Below are 25858 nucleotides of genomic sequence, written 5' to 3'. Positions count from 1 at the left end.
TAAATTAAAGATTAAGAGCTTAACCCTGTTTTCACTGAGGTGACGGGAATTTTGACATTGATTTCAGTGGCAGGATCGGACCCTATCTATTGGAATAGCTTCACCAGGATAATAAATATGAACACCTAATAGTACACAGCAAACGGAGACCAAAATAAACTCCAGTGAAATACCAGCCTCTGGGTAGCTGTATAGTGTGTCAGATCCTGCTTTGAAACCTCGTCCGTCATGTGTCAATTATTAAGCAGGATCAATACAGAGAGGGCATGGAGTGATTTTTTTCTGGCAATATTTAATGAAGCCTGATCAAGTTTTTTGATCCAGAACAGGCTGACCCAAAGAAAGACTAATAGCACACTGAGAGGCTATTCAGAGCTGAGGAACATAGCAAAAAATACTCATTAGGAACTCAAGTCCTGTGCTAGGAGTCCCATATATCCTGCACACAGGAGGTTTTCATTTTAAACAGAATATTAATGTTATTCAGTGAAATTCCTCCTGCTGGAGCAGATTTTAAGCCTTTTGGTCAGTAGTTGCACACCGTTAAGAAAGAGGAGGCAAAGTTTGTGCAGAGAGGAGAAAATTTGATATGAGGGGTACACCTTCAATTCTCTCAAAGGCAGTTATGTGCCACAAGGATCCAACACTTAGATGGGGCACTAGGCTTGTTTTAATCCACAGCGATTCATTAATCAGAATATGGGCAAATGTCTTTCCATTTGAAGTAAATGGTTCCCTTTGTAATAAACCTGAGCAAACTACCCTTTAGACCCTCAGGCCAGGTCTACACTACAGTGGAAGGTTGAATTAAGATACAAAACTCCAGCTACATTAATTACATAGCTGCAGCTGATGTATCTCGAATAGAGTTCCACGCTATCCACGGTGAGGACCGGGAGTATCAGCACCAATGGGGGCACCCTCTCAGTATGATTTAGCGAGTCTTCGCTAGACCCACTAATTGAACCTGGGAAGAATGACCACAGCAGACTCGATCTTCTGCAAAGTGTAGATGTGCCCTTAAAAACCAGGAGGCTGTCTTGTAAGGGGCAGTGCCAGTCTCCATCCAAAGGTCTTCTTGGATATCAGTAACTGGTTAAAAGAAAGGAAACAAAGGGTGTTCCTCAGTAGTGTTCCCTGGGACCTGTTCTGGGACCAGAGCTGTTCAACGTATTCATAAATGATCTGGAAAAAGGGGTACACGGTGAGGTGGCAAAAATTGCAGACTATAGAAAATGACTGAAGATAGTGAAATCCAAAGCTGATTGTGAAGAGTTACATAGGGATCTCCCCACACTCCGGCTGCGTCTAGACTGGCATGATTTTGAGGAAATACTTTTAACGGAAAAGTTTTTCTGTTAAAAGTATTTCCGCAAAAGAACGTCTAGATTAGCAAGTGCCTTTGCGCAAAAGATTTGCTTTTGCGCAAAAGCATCTGTGCCCAGTATAGATGCGGTTTTGCGCAAGAAAGCTCCGGCAGCCATTTTCGCCATTGGGGCTTTCTTACGCAAAAAATTCCTGTCCCTGTCTACACTGGCCCTCTTGAGCAAGAACACTTGCACAAGAGGGCTTTTTCCCGAGCGGGAGTGTCAGAGTTCTTGTGCAAGGACACTGATAATCTTACATTAGATCGTCAGTGTTCTTGCGCAAATTCTCACAGCCGGTTTAGACAGCTGGCAAGATTTTGCGCAAAAGCAGCTGCTTTTGTGCAAAATCTTGCCAGTCTAGACGCATCCTTGGTGACTGGGCAGCAGAAAGGCAGATGAAATTCTATGTTGATAATTGAAAGTAATTTAGCTGAGGTGCCAGAGGGGGTTCATACATACAAAATGATGGGATCTAACTTAACTTTTTATATTCAAGAAAAGAGATCTTGGAGTCAGCGTGAGTAGTTTGGTGAAAACATCTGCTCAGTGTGCAGCAGCAGTCAAAAAATCTAACAGAATGTTAGGAACCATTAAGAAGGTGAACTACATTTTCAACCACCAAACACCCACACCTTGAATATTGAGGGCAGTTGTGGTCACCTAATCTCAAAAAAGATCTATTAGAATTGGAAAAAGTAAAGAAAAGGGCAACAAAAATGATTAGGGGTATGGAACAGCTTTCATATCAGGACAGATTAAAAGGACTGGAAGTTTTCAGCTTGGAAAATAAATGACTAAGAGAGGATATGACAGAGGTCTATAAAACTGTGAATGGTGTGGAGAAAGCAAATACAGAGGTGCTATGTATTCCTTCATATAACACAAGAAACAGGGGTCACCCAATGAAATTAATAATTAGCAGGTTTAAAAGGAAGTACACAATGCAGTCAGCCTAAGGAATTTTTTGCCAGGGGATGTTGCGAAGGCCAAAATGGGTAGGAATGGTGTCCCTAGCCAGTGTTTGTCAGGGGCTGGAAATGGATGACAGGAGAAGGATCACTTGATGATTACCTGTTTCTGTTCACTCCCTCTGGGGCATCTGGCATTGGCCACTATTGAAAGACAGGATAGTGGGCTAGATGGACCTTTGATCTGACCCAGTATGGCCATTCTTATGTTCTTATAGCAGGTTTCATAAAATAATTAGATAAGTTCATGGCAGGTAGGTCTATTCATGGCTATTTTCCAAGATAGTCAGAGTTACAAACACAGAACTCTGTCATTAGGTAATGGATTTAAAAGTAGCCATCATTCTACAAAAGAATTTCAAACCCTGATTACAATGGGAGACAGCTGATCTGGAATTCATGTGCAAATTCAGTACAACCAACTTAGGATCAAATAAGGATCTTAACTGGTTAATGCATTACAAATCAGTTCCCCTCTCTTGATATCCACATTTCCACATCAACTGCTGTGAACGAGCCATTTCCACCCTGACTTGATTAGCCTCATTTGCACTAGTACCATATGTATATATATACACACCCATGCCTCTGTAACCTCCACTCCAATTCATCTGTTGAAGTGGGTTTTACCCATAAAAGTTTATACCTAATAAATTAGTTAGTCTCTAAGGATGTGTCTAGACTACACCTCTCTGCCGACAGGGTGATGTAGATTAGGCACATCAAAATGGCTAATGAAGCGGGGATTTAAATATCCCGCACTTCATTAGCATAAAATGTCTGCCACTTTTTTTGGCATGGAGCTTTGTCAGAGAAAAGCGGCCATCTATAGCCAGATCTTTCAAAAAATAAAGACTTTTTCAAAAGATCCCTTATCCCTTGTGAAATGAGGTTTACAGGATCTTTCAAAAAAGGCTTTATTTTTCAAAAGATCAGCCTCTAGACTGCCGCTTTTCTATGACAAAGCTCCATGCCGAAAAAAAGCGGTGTCCATTTTTATGCTAAGGAAGCGCAGAATATTTAAATCCCCACTTCATTAGCAATGTCGATGTGCGTAATCTACATCTCTCTGTCGGCAGAGAGGTGTAGTCTAGACACACCCTAAGGGTGAATCTAGACTGCACTAATATTTCAAAATAACTAGCATTATTTTAAAATAATGTGAGCATCTACACAGCGATTCTGTTATTTCAAAATAATTTCAAAATAGCATAAGGCTTATTCCGAAATCTGTAAACCTCATTCTACAAGGAATAACATCTGTTTGTAAATACCTATTCTGAAATAAGGCATGTGTAGATGCTCTACTACTACGATTTCAAAATAGCCCCTTATCCAGGCCATTCTAAGTTATTCCTCCCCAGTTCCTTCTTGGGCTTTAAATCGAGCTAGCATCTCTACATTAGGGAAGCCTGCCTCCGACTAATTTTGAGGCTTCCCTGCAGTGTAGACATGCCATTTCGAAATAAGCTATTTCAGAATAACTATTCCAGAATAGCTTATTTTGAAATAGCCATATAGTGTAGGCATACCCTAAGGTACTATGGGAGTCCTCATTATTTTTCCATACTCTGAGTGTCCCTAGACTCTGATTGCTAGATACTGGGAGTGGATGACTAGGGTGGATCCTTTGATATTGCCTGTTCTGTTCATAGAGGCTGCTGTGAGAGGAAGAATGCTGAGCTAGTTGGGCCCATGGGCCTGACCCAGTAAAGCTGTTGTTATGTCCTTACAAGAATTCCTCCCCTCCTGCAAGATGTAGGCAGGTTTGGATCTGGGAGTTGGTTCGGATAGCGGGGGAAAAGGCCACTTATAAAATTTTGATCCAGCACTGGTTTGGACTTAAATCAGCTCTGCACAGTTCACAAGCACTGAGATCCTGAGCGTGGGTTCATTTAAGGTCAGCCAACTCGATACTTTCTTCATTTCCTGTGTTAGCCTTGATACTGCACAGCCAGCTAGTCACAGCGCACCAGCTACATCACAAACCCTGTGCTGGTGCGCAAACGAGGAATCAGTCATGCCTGCCGCTGTAGGAGCCCTGGTAATTACAGCAGCCATTAGAAATCCAGGAAAGTGCCCATGTCTGCCAAAGAGAGGGGAGAAGATTAGCTGGGAAAGAGGCTGTATTGTCAGGTTTCTGAGAAGAGGTGTGACACACTCTGCGGTGTTACACACATTATCCTTTAGAAAGAGCACCAGTAATGGGTTGTGATAGAACCTGCCAAGCTAAGTTTCAGAGAGGTGAGTGAAATTTCATAATGATTAGGGGGAGCAAAAGAGCTGGTAGGTCTCCTGACCCATCCCCGGGCTGATACAGTGTTGCCTTTGCAATTCCCTGTTACAATGCTTTATCCCAGTGGTCCCCAACACGGTCCCCATGGCGCCCGCGGGGGCATTTGTGTGTGCCCGCCAAGTGCTGGGGGCTGGCCTGGCCCTGGGCACATGGTGCATGCATGGTGCCGGAGCCGGCCCCGGGCGCATGACGCACGGTAAGCGCGGCGCATGGGGAGAGCGCCGGCCCTGGGCATGTGGCACTTGGGAGGGGCGCCAGCCCCGGGCGCACAGCGAATTGGCCGCCCATGCTCCGGGCGCACGGTGCTTGGGGGGGGCGCCAGTCCCGGGGGTGTGGCCCTTGGAGGGGGCACCAGCCCTGGGCATGCGGCATATGGGGGGGCCCCGCCCCCGGACACGCGGCTATGGGGGGGCCCTGCCCCCAAGCACGCAGCTATGGGGGGGCCCTGCCCCCGGGCGCGCAAGTGTCCCCACCCTCTGGCGCCTGGCAGGCGAACGGCCCAGCACAGGGTGGGCGCATGCGGCCGGAGAGCTGCTTCTCCCCACAGTGCCGGGAATGGCGCAGCTCCATAGCAGGGTGCTGGAGCGTCCCCGTTACAGTGCCCCAGGACCCATTGTTTTTGCAGAATATAGACTCACACAGCTGCCCCTCTGAGACCCATTACCCATAGTTAGGGCTTCTGTTTTTTAGGGTTTAACAACTTCAATTTTGGGGGAATATTTTTAGCAATGTTTGAGTTTTAGGTATATGTCCAAAAATAAGGGCTTGGGAAGCTCTTTGTACATCATTCAACAAGTAATCCACACTCAGTATCGAGTGTACTCTCTGTAATGTTCCCTAGTGCACTTCAAACAGCACCTTGTGCAAGTGAACTGAAGAGCCTTCAGGGCACACCAGCAGGGTCCACATGGCTCAATTACTGTGCACTGCTGTAGAAATCAGACCTGGGTGGCCCACATACTCCTCCACAGCAGCACGCCCTTAGATGCCAATCACCACTTCCTGTTGTTTTTTGAGGTTTCCTGCAGAAAAACCAATTTCATTTTCTTTTAAACTGCGGATGTTCTATTGGTGTTTATTGGTTAAAACCTACAATTAAGAATCCTACCTTGTAAATTATGATCAGATCCCAGGATCCAGGCAAACTGTGTCCAGATGAGGTTGGGGATATTTGTGCAAACATAATGTAAAGCTCATCTTTCCACTGTGCTGAATCCAAGGCTGATGCAATATAGAGCAGCCCAGGTCAAGGATGCATGGGGGTATTTTACCCATGCTGTCCTTTGGCCAGTTGCCATCAAGAAGTAGGATGGCCGCATGGGAGCCACTGAACTGGCTTTTCCCCACCAGAAGGTCCCTTTTGCACTGAGATTTTTCCTGCTGGCCTTGTTAATGTTGGAAAATGTTGGGAGTTTCACTGGCTGGGACATCTAAACGCAGGTTAAACTCATGGCTGCATCTAGACTGGCAAGTTTTTCTGCAAAAGCAGCTGCTTTTGCAGAAAAACTTGCCAGCTGTCTACACTGGCTGCTTGAATTTCCGCAAGAACACTGATTTCCTACTGTCTGAAATCAGTGCTTCTTGCGGAAATACTATGCTGCTCCTGTTCGGGCAAAAGTCCTTTTGCGCAAAGCTTTTGTGCAAAAGGGCCAGTGTAGACAGCTCAGATTTGTTTTGCGCAAAAAAGCCCCGATCGCAAAAATAGCGATCGGGGCTTTTTTGAGCAAAAGCGCGTCTAGATTGGCATGGACGCTTTTCCGCAAAAAGTGCTTTTGCGGAAAAGCGTCCGTGCCAATCTAGATGCTCTTTTCCCGCAAATGCTTTTAATGGAAAAGTTTTCCGTTAAAAGCATTTGCAGAAAATCATGCCAGTCTAGACGTAGCCATGGAATTTAAGACCTGAAAGGACCACCATGATCATCTAGTCTGAACTCCTACACATTGCAGGCTACAAAACTTCACCATCCCACTCCTGCAATAGACAAAACACTAAAAAATGCAATGAACTATCCTACACTGGCTAGGGGAATCTGTCAGACCTTTTCCATCCCTCGACTTCTAGGAATAAAACGTGTGTTGCAAACTACAAGATCTGATTGCTCTAAATCAAATGTTGTTTCAGTAACAAGGTGAAGTAGGAACTGTCTAGGACTCTCTCATTACAGTAAGTAATGTTCCACTTTAGGTATTCTCACCTTCTTATTCACATACACCCTAATTGAATTTGCTCTGATGTAAACACTCTCATCTCTGTATCCCCACTATCTGTTTCTTTTTTTTCACTTCATGCATCTGATGAAGTGAGTTCCAGCTCACAAAAGCTTATGCCACAATAAAATTGTTAGTCTTTAAGGTGCCACCAGGCTCCTTGTTGTTTAGGGTGAAAAAAAACCCAACCAACAACAACACACCTTTACAGTCACACCTGGTAAAGAAAACAGCAGCTAGAGAGTGAATCAGGGAGCTACTCATCTATGGGAGAGGTCCAGGTTGGATATTAGGAAAAACTATTTCACCAGGAGAGTGATGAAGCACTGGAATGGGTTACCTAGGGAAGTAGTGGAGTCTCCATCCCTAGAGGTGTTTAAGTCTCGGCTTGACAAAGCCCTGGCTGGATTGATTTAGTTGGGATTGGTCCTGCCTAGAGCAGGGGGCTGGACTTGACCTTCTGAGGTCTTTTACAGCTCTATGATTCTATGTTTACTGGTAATCAGGGATAATCTTAAATGAAAATATCATTCTTTCATAGGCTAATGAATCCAGCAAGAACTAAATATTACATCTCTTTAACTCATGCAAAACTCTAATGGATTCCTAGGAGTGCATGGTAAGCAAAATTTCAGCAGGAACCCTACCCCCAAGGGGTTATAAATGACTGTGAAAACACAGAATTAAGGATCAGGGAAAAAAACAGTTCCAGAGTCCTCAGGCATGTGGGTACATGTAAGGAAACCCATAATTCCATTTTATAATTAATTTCTTTATGAGCTGGAAATTTACAGCTGGTATTTCTAGTTCACTCAGAACTCAAGCTCTCTTTTCATAATATTTTTAGTCCTCTCCCAAACCTGCTCTATTTGCAAGCGACATTCCAAGCACTGCAACTGGCACAACTAAATTTCACTGTAAAGCAGGCGAGTGGGGAACAATCACTTCATTTTACAGGGTTAACAAGAATGAGTTGTCTTGTGACACCTTAGGGCACATGTACACAGTAGCATTATTTTGGACTAACCTCAACATTATTCAGAAATAACATAGGGCATGTCTACACTGCAAGCAGCTATTTTGACATAATGTCAAAATAATATCAAGCTGGAGGACTTTTCACTCTGACTCCTGTAACCCTCATATTACGAGGAGTAAGGGAAGTTGGAGGAAGAGTACTTTACCTCGGACTTCCTGCAGTGGAAACAGTGCCTAACATTGAAATAAGCTATTTTGACTTCAGCTACGCAATTGACGTAGATGAAGTTGCATAGCTTATTTTGGCTTTACCCTTGTTGTGTAGACGTGGACCTAGAGACTAACCAAAATATATAGAATCATACGTTTTTGTGGGTAAAACCCACTTCATCAGATGAGTTGGAGTGGAAATAACAGAAACCAAGAGAGAGATATAACAGTAAAAGAAGTACCTGTCAATTCTAGGACCTATGTTAATGAGGCTAATTATGTGGGCTTGATGTGTCCCATTCATAACCTTTGATGTGAAAATGCACATTAGAGGCAGGAGAAATTGGCTTTGTAATGTGCCAACCAGTTAATGTCTTTGTTTAAGCCCAGGGTAACGATGTCAAATCTGTAGATGAATTCCAGGTCTGCAAATTCTCTTCGTAATTGGTCAGTGAAATTCCTTTGTAGAATAATGGCTACTTTTAAATCCATGACTGAGTGCCCAAGGCCGGTTTAAATGTTCTCGTACAGGTTTATGTGTGTTACCATTTCTGATGTCTGATTTGTGTCCATTCATCCTTTGGCACAGAGACAGCGTGGGTTTGGCCAATATATATGGCAGAGGAGCATTGCTGGCACTTGATGGTATAGATCACGTTAGAGGATGTGCAGCTGTACGAGCCTCTGATGGTGTGTCTTATGGGGTTAGGTCCTGTTGTTACCCGAGGTTCTTTCGACCCAAAATTCTCAATAACTTTTACTCTCTGCGAGGTGGTGTCAGGAAATAATTCAGGGGAGACCCGGTTGTCTGACCGATAGATGGATGGTACAAACAGAACAATACAAGAGTCCTTTCATTTAAAGCTAAACTTTATTTAGTCTCAAGCACTTACACACGTCTGCAACAGGTTGGTAAAACACCCCAACTCTCGATAATTACCAAAGTTGAGTGTGGCTCTTGAGTGACACCGAGCAGGCTTCCGATGGACAGTCTTCTGTCTGCCGGTGGGGGCAAAGATGCATCCAGAAGTGAAGAGTCCTCAAGGAGGCATCTCTCCAAGTGATCCCAAAATTGTCCCCCCCCAACTCAAACTTTCCTTCCCTATTTATCCATTAGTATTACAATAACATGTCACTCAAAAACTTGTTAGGCAAGCACTTTTTAAAGGTTAGGCAAGAGAGTTTCTTCTGATCATCACTTTCACCAGATGTGTTTTTTCTTTTTCAGAGACTCCATGCTCAGGGGCCCTGACAGATATATGTCTTAGGGCATTTAGACAAACTTCCTGGTTTTCTAAATGTATAGGTCAGCGATTTCACTAGAGATTTGGGCCTCAGGAAGGACGCGGGGTCAGGCTGCCCTCTCTGTGGCACCCAAACTCCCCTTCTTTCCACTCTCTGACTTGGTCATGCTGTCTAGGCCTATTTTGGGCTTGTTAGCTTGGTTGCTAAAGTTCAAGCAGTAAGCAATAGCGGTTCAGGCACGTCACTGGATTTGCCGAAATCTCCCCGTACACTGTGATGGTGTTGAATGATAAGATACTGCTTGTTATCAGCCAGCTAAAAGGAGGGAGCTGCTCTGGGGGTGGGGGTGCTCATTCCAATTGTTTCGCTCTGCAAGATAATTAACTGTTAACTGTTGATATGTAAATAAAGCTCATGCCAGGAGGGGGAAAGAATCCGAGGTGTGGTTATGTAAATCCAACTCAGCTAGGGCTGATGGAGGATCAGTGTTGGAATGGAATGTGATGTATTGTAAATAATTTGGGGCTGTTGTGGGGGTCACAAATCATGCTACCCTTAAATGTGGGAACTGTAAAACATGACACCAGTGCTTGCAGGAGCGACACCATCACTGTAAGAGGTCTCTGAGGAACAAGCCTCCCTCATTCCAGAGTTGAGTGAATGGGGGATGAGGGGTGGAGGGCTAAAGGGCTTGAGTCAGCCTGCTTCATGCCTGCCAGGTATGAGCTGTAAGACTGGCCCAACCTGCCTCTTTCTCCCTTTTGTGTTAAAGACAGACCTGAAGTAGACTCCACGAGGAATCTTTTTGCTAGTCCAGTGGAAGCTGGAATCTTTTGCCAGTCTAGGTGATGGCTAACGAGTTGAAATCACTAAAAGCTGAAATCATTGATTTGGCTGGGAGCCAGACCCATTGCAGCCAGCGGAGTGGCTGGTGGGCATGACCGGTGGGTGGCTGGTAGGAGCGGTGGCAGGCAACCAGTGGAGCAGCTCGTGGGAATGGGTGGCCTGCGGGGCGGCCGGTTGAGTGGAACAAGACAGCTGTTGGAACGTGGTGGAGTGGCTCGTGGTAAAGGCTGCAATAGAATCGTACGGAAAGGTGGCGCTGTCGACCAAACCAATCCTCCTGCCCCACTTGATAGGTGCTCCTATCAATCCCCCTGCCCCACTTTCCACCCAGGCTGGGAGGTAGAACCCTGCAGGTGAACTTTTGAATCTGGGCGGCACTGACCAGGGACAGAGACTTTGGGGTGTCGGACTCTGGGAGATTTTGGGCTGCTGGACTCCAGAGACTCTTGGGGTGTTGGACTTTGCTTATGGTTTGGGCTATGAACTCTGTTTGTGGTATTTTCCCAAGTTAATACCATGTGACTTCTCTCTCTGTTTCATTAAATGTTTCTTTTCTACACTCAGACTGTGTGCTTGCGAGTGGGGAAGCATTGCCTCTCAGAGGCATCTAAGGGCGTGTGAATTTCCCAGGCTACTGGATCAGGGTTTGAGCCGGTTCTGTGTGAGATGAACCCGGCCCTGGTTGCTGCCAGGCCTACTTGGCAGAAGGGTTACAGATTAAAACAACATTTACCAAAAATGCTGGGAAACCTATTGTATGTGGGAGTCATGGGATGGGCTGCTATTATTATCCTGTGTTATATTTTTATATATCATTAATTTCTAGATTACCTGCCTCAGACAGGGTCCTGATTGTGTTAGGCACTTTATGAACACATTGTAAACATCGTTACAGGGGCAGAAACTGACAATCATGCATTCCCAAGTTCTCCAGAGTTTCAAACCAAAGTTTCCTCTATTATCACTACTAGAAGTTGACATGCTAGATTAGACAATTTATTCCAGACAATTTATCTCTCTTTCTCCCAGACAAGCTCAGCATGCTCTATGCTAGATCGAGCACCAGGAACAATTAAAATTGTAAATGTCACCTAGAAGTCACAATATTAAATGAAATGTAATATTCTGACTGACATCAGCAAAGAATTGGCCTCTTGGTGAGGTTTTTAAAAAGTGAACTAGAAAAAGCACTATTATACACCTAAATATATTTCATCATTTATTCATCAAGATGGGCTCAAGTATGGTGGATGAATCTTGCCCTACTGTGTGTTCAGGAAATACTAAGCACAAAAGTGCTTAATAAAGGAAAGTCTTTTGTCTGGATTTCTTTGCTTTAGAGAGTATGTCTTACATATATTTTTTTCAAATCAAGGGCCAAAATTTGCCATCTTCATTCAGATAAACTCTCACCGACTCACTGTTTTTGCATTAAATTCCCTTCGTATTACTCTTTCTCTTCCCTTCTCCATTCAGTCGTTGATGGGATAGGGTGTTTTTCACATAAATGTTGCTGGTGTGAAGCAGACTTAGGTCAGAAGCAGGGCCGGACTAAGCGGGGGAGGGCTAGCCGGGCAGCTGCCCGAGACGCCAACCTATGGGGGGCGCCTGATGGCAGCTATAATGGGCGCCACGTGCTGCCCGGCGTGCAGGAATGGCTCGAGCCGGCCCTGGTCAGAAGTGTTTAAAATCATTATAATCTATCTGTAGCCAAAGTGAAAGTCGGTAACTGGACCCTCTCCAGTCCCCAGCAGGATGGGCAATCCCAGATCTGAACACCCCCAACCTTTCTGAAAGTTAACACTGGTGTTCAGGACTGGATCTGTGGTTTCCCGCAGCCAGTTGGTTCTAACCAGTGTTACCTGTAAGCTGAGTGTTTGGGGCATCCACCCAGCAGAGATTCAGGTGATGTCTAGCTGATTAGCAGAGTACCTATAGCCTGCAGCTTGTGTTTCTGCTAGTGGTGCACATCTGCACTTGCCTTGGTGTACATAACAAACTTTATTCTGCACATGGATGGAAAAAATAGAAGAAACACTGCTTCTAACTGATATACTGGTCAGTCTCAGTCCCAAGAGAGTCCCAAGACTGAATGGGCATGGAAGCTAAACCTCTTTTATTTGGTCTTCCTCTAGTTCATTGGTAGGCTTAGCGGCATGGTAAGGGAAAGCTTGCCATGCTAACTCTGTGCTGTGGAGAGAATATTTTAATCCCCAGAGCTGTCATGGGGGCATCTTTCACCCCCAGGACACACATTAAAGAATAGACCTGCAAAGGTCAAAGGTCAAAATTGCTGAAAAATCAATTAAACATCCCAGAGCCTGTGATAGGCATAAACTGAAACAGAAACTTGAGAGCAGGAGCAACTCTCTCTGTAAACATGACCCACTAAATTATGTCGCTAGAACGAGCCATGCCAGTGTATTGTTTCAAGACGTATACGGCTACCCAGGTCTGGGTTGACCTGCATTAAGATCACATACACTCGTGCCCTGCTTCCAGGTGCCATGGGGCCGATCCAAACTAGAAACAATGGAGCATTTGCAAAGCAGAACCTGCCATTGAAAAATACATGTTAAAATTGAAAAGTCCAGTATTGTTGAGTAGTTCACTTCCCCATGGGTTTTGCTGTTATTCCCAAAGGGCAGGGTTCCAATCTCCCTTTTTGGGGATCACTGTTTGTTAGCATTGGTATCTTTTGGGGTGCAAGGCTCTATGAGATGTCATTTACCAAGGTGGAAGGAGGATGTATGTCTTTCCTGTTGAATTGGTGGGGAGGCCAGAAAGTTATCTACAGAGTTTACTGCACTCAGAGGAGGAGACAGGAACAAATTCATTGAGGACCTGAAGGAAAAAGAATAAAGTTTATGGAATGAGAAGGATCTATGTGGGTTTGCTAGTCAAAGTACAGAGAAGGACATTGAGAAGAGATGAGTCCCATATCTGAATCAAAGCTTTACAATTTTTACAAGCCAACATGATTTCGAAAGATAAGATCCCAATCCTATGCAACCTATTTCTAAATGATCTGGAGAAAGGGGTAAACAGTGAGGTGGCAAAATTTGCAGATGATACTAAACTGCTCAAGATAGTTCAGACCAAAGCAGACTGTGAAGAGCTTCAAAAAGATCTCACAAAACTAAGTGACTGGGCAACAAAATGGCAAATGAAATGTAATGTTGATAAATGTATAGTAACACACGTTAGAAAAAAATTCCCAACTACTGTATACGTACGATGGGGACTAATTTAGCTACAACTACTCAAGAGAGAGATCTTGGAGTCATTGTGGATAGTACTCTGAAAACATTCACTCGGTGTGCAGTGGCAGTCGAAAAAGCAAACAGAATGTTAGGAATCATTCAAAAGGGACAGAGAATAAGACAGAGAACATCGTATTGCCTCTGTATAAAACCATGGTACATCCACATCTTGAATACTCTGTACAGATGTGATCGCCTCATCTGAAAAAAGATATATTGGCACTGGAAAAGGTTCAGAAAAGGGCATAAAAATTATTAGGGATTTGGAATGGGTCCTATATGAAGAGGGATTAAAAAGACTGGGACTTTTCAGCTTAGAAAAGAGGAGACTAAGGGGGGATATGATTGAGGTCTATACAATCATGACTGATGTGGAAAAAGTGAATAAGGAAAAGTTTTTTACTTGTTCCCATAACATAAAAACTAGGGGTCACCAAATGAAAATAGATAGCAGATTTAAAATAAACTAAAGGACCTTTTTCTTTACACAGTGCCTAGTTGTCCTGTGGAACTCCTTGCCAGAGGAGGTTGTAAAAATCAGAACATTAACAGGGTTCAAGAAAAAACTAGATAAATTCACGGAGGTTAGGTCCCGCAATGGCTATTAGCCAGGATGGGTAGGAATGGTGTCCCTAGCCTCTGTTTGTCCATTTGAAATGAATGACAGGAGAGGGATCACTTGATTCCCTGTTCTGTTCACTCCCTCTGGAGCATCTGGCAGAAGACCAAATACTGGGGTAGATAGACCTTTGGCTTGACCCCATATGGCCGTTCTTATGTTCTTAAGAAAACCATGAAATGCACTCAGATCATAGGTCACACTGTATAAAGCCATTGTAAAGTAGGGACAACATCCCAGTGAAATGCAAAAGCCAGAACAAAATGTTGATTCCTACTTTGGTTTCAGACTACAAGTATCTGACAGCTATAATTATAGATAGATAGATAGATAGATAGATAGATAGATAGATAGATAGATAGATAGATAGATAGGAATATCTAGTATTGAAATCAAGCTACTTTTATGGAGTTAATGGGACAATTTAGTCCTTAAAGTGAATTGTCAGTCTATGTCTTTACCTTCTTTGGGGATTGGAAAATTCTTTGCTGTAGACTTTAGGCAGAACACATATTCCCAAATGATGGACCATTTTAATCAGCAGAGTAAGTTTTTGCTGAGCTGCAGTGTTGATCTAGATCACGTATTCAGGACTGCTTAAAGAAGACTTAAACTTCTTATGAATATTAATGAGTAAGTTATGCTCTTTTACCACATTAAAATATTTTCTGTAATGAGAGCTGGAGAATCATTGACCTTATAATCTTCTGTCTCTTTACATGCAAATTTAGAAGTCACCTTTATTCACTCATGTCTCTGATTGGCAGGCTCAAGCAGTGGAAAAGATGGAAATGGTGACTGTCATGTGATTTGCTACATTAGTCTTGCTGACTAATTTGTAGAAGGGGACCAGTATCTGCGGTGAAACCTGCACTATCAAGTTTTGTCACCAAAATGTGCCTTTTGGCGACGAAACAGTGAGAGCGTACACATTGCAATGTGACTTTTGCTGGGGAAACGTCCAGTTTTGGTGACAAAATCTTCCATCCCTTGGAGAGATTTTTTTCTTTCTCTCTCCCTCTATTGTTGACAAAGAGCTAACGTAGACACTGCTGTTTGTTTTGTCGACAGAACTGGTATCCACCAGTATCCCAAAATGCCTTTCCTGATGGCTGTGCTCAGTGTTTTGATTTCTGCTGCCCTGAAGGCATGCACTCCTCCCCTTTCAAAGCTCCTGGAAATGTCTGACAGCTCAGTGAGCTGCTCCCATTTGGGGAGCAAACAAAGAGAAAAAACATTGGAATGCTTCTATTTAGCCCTGTACTAGGAACGTAGCGGCAGGCAGACTACTGATGCAGGAGGAGGAGGACAGGCTGCTGTGTTGCTTTGACATTTCTCAGCACTGGGAGCTCACAGAACTACTCATGGTGCCGCTCCCAGCAGCTGAGGATACCGTGGGAGAACTCGGAGGGAACCCCAAGATGTACAGGGATCAGCTCTGCCTTCCTACAACACTGCATTTTAGGATTACTCACACAGTCAATGATAGTGCCCCCCAGCGTGACTATGATCTGTTGTCAGTGGGAGAAAGTGTGAATGCCCTTTGGCAATTTTTGTTTTGTCAACTTTTGGGTGTCGACATAAGTATTGGCAACAAAACTTGGTAGTGTAGATCAGCAGGGCCGAAGCCACCGTGGGCCCCAGGGCAAGTTTTGGGGAGGCATGGCTCAGCTACCCGAGAAGGGGCGGACCTCAAGTGGAAAGGGCGGGGCCTCAGGTGGAAAGGACGGGGCTTCAGGCAGACAGCTCTTGGTGCTGTCCAGACCATGCCATAGGACTCCTCCTAAGCCTTCAGAGCCATGCAGAGTGGCACTCTGCTGGCAATTGAAAGGGGCCTGGGGCTTCAGTTGTTGTAGCATTGATAGTGGTAGCCAAGAGCTCTGGGCCCCTTTAAAATTCTGGGCTGTTGGGCACCCTAGTTGCCCACCCTAGTTGGCAGACCTGGTGTAGACATAGCCTGAGTCTATCAGTAAAGACTGAAGGTGGAAAGAAGGGAAGAATGCCTAAAAGAAAAGATCTGGAGTCCTCATAACACCATTTGGACAAGTCTTGGTTGTATCAGTAAAAATAATGATACAGAAAGCCCCACTAATCAAAGTAGAGACAACCCCTCCAACGAATCCTTCCCAGGTTTTACACAGGATCTAGTATTTCCTGGGAAAGAGCTTTGAGAGCTTTGCTTAATGTTGGGTCCACATCCAGCCTGAAGGGATGTGAACAACAGTCTGGTAGTGAAGATGTCTAGTGTATCATTCTGTGCTCCCGGTCAGCAGAGATACAACTGTGAAAATCAACTCTGAACAGGGGGAACACTCTGTTAGCCTTTCTTAGATCACATATGTAAAATTAGTTAGATTTTCCTTTCCCCATGTCATTGAGTAACAATTCCACTAGAGGCTGCCTATTTGCTAGGCTGTTATTTTCCATTTTAGAATAAAATATTGTAACCATTAGCAGGAGGAATATAACTGTAGAGGGATCCTGAAATCAGGGTCATAGGCAAGTAATAGATATGTTTGTGTATATTTTGTAAATTAGGCATCTGTCAAATAACGTGTTTCAGCTCATTGTCAGGTGGTGAGAAGTATAAGTAACTCACCAAAGTCCATGCTATTCTGCTCCAATGCAATGGATGTTCTAAGCCAGTGATAAGCTGCAGAGGTGTAAATGAATGAGAACTTTGAGTGACAATCATAGGCTGAGGGCACAGGCTGCCTTGGCAGGACAGTATTTGCCATTAGTCACATAATCTATCTCCGCTATGACAGGCCATTCTTACCACTGAATTCCATTTTAAACATCAGCCTTCCCCCATCACATAATGGTTAGGACCAGCCTTGGTAACTTCACCTTCAGTTTTAGTGCTATTTTTCACTTCAGGTACTAAATTGTTATGTCATGAATTTAAACAGCTGCCAGAGTTTTATTTGCGCGGTGGTGAGTGGAAGGATTCTACATGTAAGCAGGATCTGAACTACTGCTTGCGATCAGCTAGCTAAAAGGAGAGAACAGCTCTGGGGGCGGGTATGCTCACTCAAATTGTTTAGCCCTGCAAGATAATTAACTGTTGATATGTAAATACTGCTCATGCCGGGATGGGGAAGGAATCCGGGGTGTGGTTATGTAAATCCAACTCAGCCAGGGCTGATGGAGGATCAGTTGTTAGAATGGAATGTGGTGTATTGTTACTAATTTGGCTGTTGTGGGGTCACAAACCATGCTACTCCTAAATGTAGGAACTGTAAAATATGACACCAGTGCTTGCAAGAGAGACACCATCATTGTAAGGGGTCTGAGATAAACAAGCCTCCCCCTTCTAGAGCTGAGTGAGCTGAGTTTGGGGGAGGGCTTGAGCCAGCCTGCTTCATGCCTGCCAGGTGTAAGCTGTAAGACTGGTTCAACCTCCGTTCTCAGGATAGACCTAAAGCAGACTCCATTAGGAGTCTTTTTGTTATTCCAGCGAAAGCTGGAATCTCTTTTGCCAGGCCAGGTGGTGGCTAAAGAGTTGAAATCACTAAGGGCTGAAGTCACTGGTTTGGCCTGGAGCCAGACCCATTGCAGCCAGCAGAGCAGCTGGTGGGAACGACCGGCGGGCAGCCGGTAGGAGAAGCAGCAGGTGGCCAGCAGGACAGCTGGCAAGGAGCAGCAGCAGGCGGCCAGCAGAGCACCTGGCGGAAGCGACCAGTGGCTGGTAGGAGCAGTGGCAGGTGGCCAGCAGAGCGGCTGGTGGGAGCGACCGGCGGGCGGCCAGTAGAAGAAGCGGCAGGCGACTAGCAGGGTGGCTGGTGGAGCAAGCAGACCACAGGAACAGCACAAAGGTGGTGTGGAGTCATTAGGGTGATGTGTCTGGGTCTGCACTGACAGGACAGAGCTGTAAGTGGGGCGTCTGAAGAGGGGTACGGAGAAAGTTTGGGTAGGTGAATGGGACCCTTACATTGTTGGACTAGTGAGCCTGAGAGGCAAAGGACATTGCTCAATCCATTTGAGCTGGGATGGTTACTCATGGGTTGGCTATGAACTCTGGTTGTGGTATTTTCCGAAGCTAATGCCATGTGACTTCTCTCTCTCTCTCTTTCATTAAACATTTCTTTTCTATGCTCAGACTCTGTGCTTGTGAGGGGGGAAGCATTGCCTCTCAGAGGCACGCAGCGGTGTGTGAATTTCCCAGGCTACTGATGGGGGCTCGAGCTGGTTATGTGTGAAATGGATGAAAAGGGACCCCTAGATATTGAACATTGCCCCGGCTGCTGCCGGTGCCATCTGGCCGAAGGATTATGTACATATAGGTCATATTCCACTGTAGGATTGCACGTGCTTGTCTCCCATTGGCGGTCAGTGAGACCAACTGTTCGACCTGAGTAGAAACTGGAAACAGTGGGAGCTGTGAGACTCCAGTGGCTTATCTGGGCAGCCCTGCAAGCAAAGTTTGAAAAACACCATTCTAAAGGAACCCAGTGAAATCAAAGAGGTAGGATTAAATGTCTAGGAGTATCTCACTAAACCCATTCCCTGCCGTTTCAGAGCCTGGTGCACCACAATCCCCCTTATTCTATGCCTGTCGCAAACATTTTATTCTCCGGAGGGCTGTAGTACCGTAGTCATATCCAGCTTATTGTGCTCAATAACTGGATGGGGTTTAGTGCCTGCGATCTGTAGGAGGTAAGACTAGGCGAACTGGATGATTTTTTGGTCTTAAACTCTATGACTCTCCTGATCCCTCCCAATTACCATTGCTGGAGCACACTGCTCAACCTTACTGGAGATGAAAAACTTTGCTACTGCTCCTTCATTACTTCCTCTCACATCAAGAAAGGAGTTGCCACTGATTTGTTCTCTACCTCACCACGGGTAGGGGTTAGGCATGCCCTGCTTGGTGGTTCCTCCTGGCCCCCTTGCAGAGGCCGATGGAAAAATGGCTGAAAAATAACAAATGCTGACAAAATCTGAGATTTTATTGGCATTTCTAATGGCACAATTCCCAACACAATTCCCAATTCCAAACAATTCCCACTGTTCCAGTTTCTACTCTCAGGTCGAACAGTCGGTGCCATTGGACACGCCCTTGGGGGAGGGATAGCTCAGTGGTTTGAGCATTGGCCTGCTAAACCCAGGGTTGTGAGTTCAATCGTTGCAGAGGCCATTTGGGACAAAAAAAATGTCAGGGATGGTACTTGGTCCTGCTATCAAAGCAGGGGACTGGACTTGATGACCTTTCAAGGTCCCTTCCAGTTCCAAGAGATAGGCAATCTCCATTAAAACAAAACATCTCTGATTGTTCATTTTTTCTCTCAACTTTTCTGGCACAGATTTTTATCCCTTAACCAGAAGGCTTCCCAGAAAGAATTTTGATGCAGAAATGACACCAGTGACTCGAGTGTTGCTACCTTTAAAATGTGCTCCCTCCTGAAAGGACCACGAGCCCAATTATTGCAGGTCTTTTCATGGATCATAGGCGATCCTGTGGTTTAATGGCTACTTTGGATTGATCATTAACCCAAAGGAACAGATAGGGCCACGTCATTCTTTTTTCTGAGTTAATTGAACAACGCAGCTACTTAGCACCTGCCTCGCTCCTTTCATCTTTAAAAGACTTTGAAAACATTAACCAATTCATCTTCCCAACACCTCTGGGAGGCAGAAAGGGATTTTATCTGAGGCTCAAAAATTAGGGCCCCAAAGTGAATCTGTGTTGGAACTGATATTAAAACTCAGGAGTTCAAGGAATCCAGACAAAGATCGTTCCCAGCGAACAATTTGAGACATGATTTCACTTGACTCTGGAATTTACCTTAGGAAATATAGAATATGAACATTATTCAGGGTGCAAAATCTTTCAGATTCTCTCCTGACTAGTTATACTTCTAGAACAGGAACTTTGGTGAGGTGGGGCATTATTATTATTTGCATGAACATCGTATCTCAGCATCCTGGTCTTGGAACAGGACTCTATTGTTCTACATGCTGTAAAAACATAGAGTGAAAATTTAACCCCCTTTTTCCTCCCCGGGTTACTGGGGAGCAGGTCACACTCACAGGTGTGCCTGGGCGCCTGGTGTTTTAACCCAAAAGAGATCCTGAGTACCCCAGTGGTGATGGTGTTTAGTTGGGGAAAGCCCTGTCCACCCCCTTGCTGCAGTCCCTTGCTGACAATGAATGTAAAGTGGCGGTGCCTCCACCTGGCTGGCCTTGTACACACACTGGTGCCTTGAGAGCCTCCAGGAATATACTCATTCCAACATAAATCTGGATCTAATTCCAGAACAACCACAAATCATATACATCTAATAGAATACTTTAAAATAAACCATCTTTACTTAACTACACAGGGATTAACAGATTAGCAAGGAATAGCATTAACAAAACACATAACAGTAACTGAAGCTTATATAGTTAGACACCAGTGACCCCACCCCAGAGTGTGCACACCCCTAGACTCAGTCCCAGACGCTTGCGTTGGCGCGCTGATGTTGCAGCTGTAGTGAGGGTTTGGTCCAGGCTAAACAGCAGCTCTGTCCCAGGCAGCACTCTTCCAGCATGGCCCAAACTTACTGCTTCATGCTGTGCCTATAGGAAGCAGCCTGCTAACTCCCAGTTCCAACAGGCATCTAGTAGCTGCATCCAACAGCCCCTGCACTGGGTCAATGTCCTTGGCAGCAGCCTGGCTCCCCCTTTGGTTCCAAACTGCAAGGCAGAGTCCCAGACTGCTAGGCCTCTTTCTGCAAGCACATGGAGAGAGCCTCCTCTCTCTCACAAGAGTCCCTCCTCCCTCTTTTGTTCCAAGGGCTCATAGGAATTGTAGTCTGGATTGTAGCACACAGGGTCTTTTTAGAATAAAACAGAGGCCCCTTTAGTAAGGAGACTACAAAAAGATTATTCCAGCCTCCCAAAAGCTTACAAGCCAAGTAGAAACCAAAAGACAACAGACGGACACAGGCAAATGGGGAATACGAGGAAACCAGGAGACAGTATTGGCCAGTTTGATAGGTGGTGGTCTCAGCACACCAATTCCTTAAATATTATTTTTTGTGAGCAGCATGTGAATGGAGAATTCAGAAAAGCAGGGGGCATGGGGCGGGGGAGGGGGTTGCAGCAAATGACCCGGGACCCAGCGATTCTAAAAGGCCTGGTGCTCCCAGCAACAATGGTGGCCGGAGTCCTCGGGCCTTTAAATCACTGCCAGAGCCCCAGGTGGAATACTCTGAGCAGAGCCAAGGGCTGACTGGGGGTTGGGCCTCACTGAAGGCTGGCAGCCCCCAGCCCTGCCCTTTTGGCCCTAGGCCTCCTCTTCTGGGAGGTGAAACTGGACCCCCCACCTCAAACACCTTGCCCAAGAGCTCAGCAATTCTGTCAACACGCCCCTCACGCCCTGCAAGAAGGATTTGAGGGAGGATAAATGAGATAGCCTGGTGAGTGTTTACAGGCATGAATGAGGGGTAACGCGGGAAAAGCACAAAGGTGCTTGCTTGAAAGTTGAACATGTGGGTGATGGAGGCTGATCTCATGGGCCTCTTTGGGGAGAAGGCTGATATCTTGATAATGAATAAGAAATTATAGGTAGTGGTGGGAACAGACCATGGAGGGTCCTGAAAGTGAAGACGAGCGGGTTATGTGTGGTAAGCTATGGGGAGAGGAGTCCTCTGGAGGGTTGCAAAGTCAGTAGTGATGTTCTTAAAGTGAAAGCCGAGGAAATGAGTCGATATGAGCAGGTCACGATTCCATGTGCTCGGGGCAGAGGGCACTACTGGCCGTTACGGAGAGGTGAGGTGGTGAGAGTCTGGATGATCGTTTTAGCTGCGTGACTAGATAGGAAGCACCGTAGCTTGGAGACGTGTTGGGGAAAGAATCTGCAGAGATAGATCCTCACTGTCAAGTTGAATCAAAGGGTATGTCCACACTGCAGCCTGGACTATGCTTCTGAGCCTGGGTGGACCGATCCGGACTTGTTCTACACAAGTTAGCATGCTAAAAATAGCGTGGCCATGCAGTATGAGTGGCAGCTTCGTCTAGTCACCCGAGTATGTATCCGGGTTGGAGTGGGTGGTGTGCTGTGATGTTGCACCCTGTATTCTTTATGGAAATATGCTTATGAGCAGGAATATGCTATAACTCCAATGTGCTTTATGCAAAATACATCTTGTAACATATCATGCATATATTCTGTTTGTGTACATGTAGCATTCCTGTATTTGAATATGAAGTATTAGAAGATTTACCCGGCCTGGCTCAGGTCCTTAACTTAACTCAATTCATTTTTGTTTTTCTTCATTTAAATCATTGCTCTAGGGTGGGGCTAGGGATGAAGTGTTCAAGATGCAGGCTGCCTTGGGGAGAGAAGACTACTCCAGCCCTCTTTCACTGCAGCAGCTTGGGACCAGGTGAGATGCTCCTCTCCACAGCTGCTGTAGCTCCAGCAGGCACAGCCGGGAAGGGGTGCATTTTCCCCAGCTGCCCCCCCCCACTCTCCAACCAGATTGAGGAATGCAGCAAACTGTGCACTTCCCCCTCACTCCTTGATGTAGGGGCATGGCCAGCAATGTTACCGTATGGATCGGGGAGGGGGAGCTTCAGCCTTCCTGCCCTCCTAAAGGGTACCGGGGAATGGGAGGCTTGAGGTTAGGCCTGTCCCAAGAAGGGAGGATGCCCCCAGCCAGCCCCTTTCACCTGCCCCTTGAATCTGCTTTTTTTTCTGTAGGGATGAATGAGAAACAACCCCATTCCAGGCACATCCCATTGTCCTGGAACCACCAATCCCTTATGTTGCTTTAAGTTATGATAACAGGAAGCAGTCTATAAATTTGGTGGTTCTAGCTCTTACCACTTAGGAGGCATTCTTGAATGAACAGAGAGACAGATTCTCACAAATATGTAGTGTATATATATATTAGAACAGTGGTCTCCAACCTTTTTACACCCAAGATCACTTTTTAAGTCTCAGAACAGGCGAAGATCTATTGCCCTGCCCCTTATCATAGAATCATAGAATAATAGGACTGGAAGGGACCTCGAGAGGTCATCGAGTCCAGCCCCCCACCCTCAAGGCAGGACCAAGCTCCGTCTACACCATCCCTGACAGATGTCTATCTAACCTGTTCTTAAATATCTCCAGAGAGGGAGATTCCACTACCTCCCTTGGCAATTTATTCCAATATTTGACCACCCTGACAGTTAGGAATTTTTTCCTAATGTCCAATCTAAACCTCCCCTGCTGCACTTTAAGCCCATTACTCCTTGTCCTGTCCTCAGAAACCAAGAGGAACAAATTTTCTCCTTCCTCCTTGTGACACCCTTTTAGATATTTGAAAACCGCTATCATTTTCCCCCTTAATCTTCTTTTTTCCAAACTAAACAAGCCCAGTTCATGAAGCCTGGCTTCATAGGTCATGTTCTCTAAACCTTTAATCATTCTTGTCGCTCTTCTCTGTACCCTTTCCAATTTCTCCACATCTTTCTTGAAATGTGGCGCCCAGAACTGGACACAGTACTCCAGCTGAGGCCTAACTAGTGCAGAGTAGAGCGGCAGAATGACTTCACGAGTTTTGCTTACAACACACCTGTTGATACAACCTAGAATCATATTTGCTTTTTTTGCAACAGCATCACACTGTTGACTCATATTCAACTTGTGGTCCACTATGACCCCTAGATCCCTTTCCGCCATGCTCCTTCCTAGACAGTCGCTTCCCATCTTGTATGTGTGGAACTGATTGTTCCTTCCTAAGTGGAGCACTTTGCATTTCTCTTTATTAAACCTCATCCTGTTTACCTCTGACCATTTCTCTAACTTGCTAAGGTCATTTTGAATTATGTCCCTATCCTCCAAAGAAGCTGCAACCCCACCCAGTTTGGTATCATCTGCAAACTTAATAAGTGTACTCTCTATCCCAATATCTACATCATTGATGAAGGTATTGAACAGTACGGGTCCCAAAACAGACCCTTGAGGAACTCCACTTGTTATCCCTTTCCAGCAGGATGTAGAACCGTTAACAACAACTCTCTGACTACGGTTATCCAGCCAATTATGCACCCACCTTATCGTGGCCCTATCTAAGTTATATTTGCCTAGTTTATCAATAAGAATATCATGCGAGACCGTATCAAATGTCTTACTAAAGTCTAGGTATATGACATCCACCGCTTCTCCCTTATCCACAAGGCTCGTTATCTTATCAAAGAAAGCTATCAGATTAGTTTGGCATGACTTGTTCTTCACAAACCCATGCTGGCTATTCCCTATCACTTTATTACCTTCCAAGTGTTTGCATATGATTTCCTTAATTACCTGCTCCATTATCTTCCCTGGGACAGACGTTAAACTGACCGGTCTGTAGTTTCCTGGGTTGTTCTTATTCCCCTTTTTATAGATGGGCACAATATTTGCCCTTTTCCAGTCTTCTGGAATCTCCCCTGTCTGCCATGATTTTTCAAAGATCATAGCCAAAGGCTCAGATACCTCCTCTATCAGCTCCTTGAGTATCCTGGGATGCATTTCATCAGGACCTGGTGACTTGCTGACATCTAACTTTCCTAAGTGATTTTTAACTTGTTCTTTGTGTATCCTATCTTCTAAACTTACCCTCTCTCTGCTTGTATTCACTACGTTAGGCACACCTCCAGACTTCTCGGTGAAGACAGAAACAAAGAAGCCATTGAGCATCTCCGCCATTTCCAAGTTCCCTGTTACTGCTTCTCCCTCCTCACTGCTTTGCTGTCCCTCATCGAGTTAGACAAGCGAGCGGGGAACCCCTGAGAACTGTCTGTCCGGGGTGGGAGTCGGGTCCCTTTAAGCACAGCCCTCGGCTAGCCTGAGACAGCAGCTCCACGCTCTAAGTCCTAATCTGATGCCCTGCCGGCACTGCTTCCGGCCATCCTTAACCTCAGTTCAGGGTCCATTCAATGTGGACATGCTAGTTCGAATTAGCAAAATGCTAATTCGAACTAGTTTGTAGGTCTAGATGCACTAGTTCAAATTAGCTTAGTTTGAATTAACTAATTCGAATTAAGTTAGTTCGAATTAGTGCTGTAGTGTAGACATACCCTTAGAGAGAAAAGGCAAAAAGGAGATGGGGTAGCTGTTGGATAAGCAAGGGGGAGGGGCAAGTGTGAGTGTTTAAAAATGGGCACGGCTAACTCATACCTGAAGTGAAAAGTTACCTAGCTCCTCCTCTAAGTGCCCATGGCCACTCTGAACACCATCTGAGAGGGTAAACTCAAGGGGAATATAAAATGCAAGGGTCTAAGCAGTGACTGTGAACCCAAGGGGGTCAGAAATTTTGTTTGGGACACAAGCCATTGAGTTGCTGAGCTAATAGAGTGTTTTTAGAGCACCATACACAGGGCAATCCTTAGGGAGATGTGGGCACATAGGCACTGAGTTTCTAATCTGTTGGGGGATGCTCTCCCTGGCCCCACCCCAGCTCCACCCCTTTCCTCAAGACCCCACTCCCACCCTATTTTTCCTCACCCCCCACTTTTCTCCACTCTAGCTCTTCCCCACCCAGTTCCTCCCTTCCCTCTTTCACCTCCCCCCTCCCTTCAGTGACTCCTGACTGATCCACAGCAGGTGGTGGCAGGGAGGAGGAGGTGCTGATTGGTGGGGCCCTCTGGTGGGCAGGAAGCGCTGAGTGGAGGGGCGGGGGAGGGGAACGCTTTGGTGGGGTGCTGCCAATGGGTGCTCAGCACCAACCGTTTTTTGCATGCTTCCTCACCACCCCTCCCCGCCTGCCGCTTGCCTCCCCATTCACCTCCTCACTCCACTCACCCACCCACCCATCTCCCACCTCCTCTCCTTGCAAGGCCTCGCAAAGTGCAGGGCCCAGAGTGGTCACCCTGATTCTCCTTACCCGAAGGCTGTCTCTG

The sequence above is a fragment of the Pelodiscus sinensis genome, chromosome 8 (assembly GCF_049634645.1).
Source record: "Pelodiscus sinensis isolate JC-2024 chromosome 8, ASM4963464v1, whole genome shotgun sequence".
In the NCBI taxonomy this organism is placed as follows: Eukaryota; Metazoa; Chordata; order Testudines; family Trionychidae; genus Pelodiscus; species Pelodiscus sinensis.
The sequence above is the reverse complement of the archived record's forward strand: the minus strand, read 5'-3'. Positions refer to the sequence as shown.